This window comes from Chiloscyllium punctatum, unplaced genomic scaffold (assembly GCF_047496795.1).
Source record: "Chiloscyllium punctatum isolate Juve2018m unplaced genomic scaffold, sChiPun1.3 scaffold_1011, whole genome shotgun sequence".
NCBI lineage: Eukaryota > Metazoa > Chordata > Chondrichthyes > Orectolobiformes > Hemiscylliidae > Chiloscyllium > Chiloscyllium punctatum.
The window spans coordinates 1-2,500 of NW_027310745.1; the positions used below are offsets into that span (position 1 = coordinate 1).

The 2,500-nt window shown below is 61.8% G+C and overlaps 1 non-coding gene across 1 annotated transcript in view; it reads left to right on the forward strand.

Annotated features, from left to right (window-relative positions):
* The first annotated feature begins 2,479 nt into the window (after positions 1-2,479).
* LOC140474452 (5.8S ribosomal RNA) overlaps positions 2,480-2,500 on the forward strand; it is a 154-nt gene continuing 133 nt past the window's right edge. The window contains exon 1 of the ribosomal RNA XR_011959122.1: positions 2,480-2,500. This exon is cut by the window's right edge and continues 133 nt beyond it. This is a non-coding gene — a ribosomal RNA (5.8S ribosomal RNA).

Genomic DNA, 2,500 nt, shown 5'->3' on the forward strand with positions numbered 1-2,500 from the left:
TCACGCCGCCACGTGCACGCGTCAGTGACGCTGCCGAACCGATGGCCGGTGCCCGTTCCCGCCTCTGCTTTTCCTAGGGCAAAGCTGCTGCACGCCTCGTGATACTCCGCGGGCGACATGGTGGCGGTGATCCTGCCTCCGTCGCTGCGGTGCGTTGGGGCACGCATCGCCTCTTGGGCGCCCTGTTTTTTTTCAACCAATAGATGTATGTCTCTGCGGGCCGCACCAGGCTGGTGCTCCCCACAGCTTCACGCCACCCTGCTCCGCCCGCACGCCGGCGTGCAGGTGGCTGCTGCTAAAGGTGGGGGAGTGTATGTGCGGTCCGGGTGGCTTTCCTCTGGCGAGGGAGAGACCTTAAGCAAACTCAGAGACAAATCTTGACGGTCGATCACTCGTAAAAATAAAACGTGACAAACTTTGTGTTGGTTCAAGTACGAAAGGATCTCTGTCGGCTTGGGGGTACGCCCGTTTCCGTTTCAACTTGTCTCGCGAGGGTGGTTTCGGGGCCAGCAGGAGAGCTCGTCGGGGGTAGCAGGCCCTGCAGCCGTGGTCACCGCCAAACCCCCACAACTCGAGCAAGTGAAAAAAAAAAGTAACAGGAGCGAAAGCATCTCTGTCGGCTTGGGGGTACGCCCGTTTCCGTTTCAACTTGTCTCGCGAGGGTGGTTTCGGGGCCAGCAGGAGAGCTCGTCGGGGTAGCAGGCCCTGCAGCCGTGGTCACCGCCAAACCCCCACAACTCGAGCAAGTGAAAAAAAAAAGTAACAAATAAGAAAGGATCGTCGGCTTGGGGGTACGCCCGTTTCCGTTTCAACTTGTCTCGCGAGGGTGGTTTCGGGGCCAGCAGGAGAGCTCGTCGGGGTAGCAGGCCCTGCAGCCGTGGTCACCGCCAAACCCCCACAACTCGAGCAAGTGAAAAAAAAAGTAACAAATAAGAAAGGATCGTCGGCTTGGGGGTACGCCCGTTTCCGTTTCAACTTGTCTCGCGAGGGTGGTTTCGGGGCCAGCAGGAGAGCTCGTCGGGGTAGCAGGCCCTGCAGCCGTGGTCACCGCCAAACCCCCACAACTCGAGCAAGTGAAAAAAAAAAGTAACAAATAAGAAAGGATCTCTGTCGGCTTGGGGGTACGCCCGTTTCCGTTTCAACTTGTCTCGCGAGGGTGGTTTCGGGGCCAGCAGGAGAGCTCGTCGGGGTAGCAGGCCCTGCAGCCGTGGTCACCGCCAAATCCCCACAACTCGAGCAAGTGAAAAAAAAAGTAACAAATAAGAAAGGATCGTCGGCTTGGGGGTACGCCCGTTTCCGTTTCAACTTGTCTCGCGAGGGGTGGTTTCGGGGCCAGCAGGAGAGCTCGTCGGGGTAGCAGGCCCCTGCAGCCGTGGTCACCGCCAAACCCCCCACAACTGTTGGGCGCCTACCTGCGCGGGGCAGGAGGACACTTTCCGATTTCAAATCTCCGTTTGCCGAGTCCACCCCGAACGCACGCGGGCGGGCGGGTTCGCATCACCCTTCGTCACAAGGGGCGAAGCCCGTTCCACCGTCTCGTCAGTAGTGCCGACCGGTCTGTGATCGACGAGGGGAGCCACACCAGGTCCGGCCCTGCTGCTTGGCGGCACCGCGTCGTCGGGAGCTCGCGACAGACGGAGGGTTTCGGTGTACTCTCCAGCCACGGGAAACGAAGCCGGTGATGCAGGCGCCGGTCTTTCGCTCCCAAATCGGCTGGGTTTACATCGTTGCTATCTAGTCACGCTCCCTTCAAACCCGACGGGGTACCTATTCCCCTCACCCGTCTGTGCGTATACAGCCTCTTTGCACTTGCGGGATGGGGGGTGGTGGTTTAAAGACTCTCGAGTTGCCGCCCGTCGGTCTCCGAGCTCCGTGCAGTAGTGATCCCCAGCGAACTGCCAGCAGGGCGAACGAGCGATCCCGCTCTCGGTCGGGGCGCCTGGCGTCGATCGGTGGTCGGTGGCTTGCGGGCAAGCTGCGCTGTGAGTGTGGGAACGAGTATGACGAGCCGTTGCCGCGACTCCCAGTCCACCTCGGCGGTGGCTGGGCCGGGCGGGCGTCTGCTCGGGCGAGTGCCGCCCCCGCCTCCTCGCAGGAAGTCCGCTCGCCGACACGCCGCCACGTGCACGCGTCAGTGACGCTGCCGAACCGATGGCCGGTGCCCGTTCCCGCCTCTGCTTTTCCTAGGGCAAAGCTGCTGCACGCCTCGTGATACTAGGCGGGCGACATGGTGGCGGTGATCCTGCCTCCGTCGCTGCGGTGCGTTGGGGCACGCATCGCCTCTTGGGCGCCCTGTCCTCCTCCCCCCAATAGACGTATGTTTCTGCGGGCCGCACCAGGATGGTGCTCCCCATCGCTTCACGCCACCCTGCTCCGCCCGCACGCCGGCGTGCAGGTGGCTGTAGCTCAAGGTGGGGAGCGTATGTGCGGTCCGGGTCGCTTTCCTCTGGCGAGGGAGAGACCTAAAACAAACTCAGACAACTCTTGACGGTGGATCACT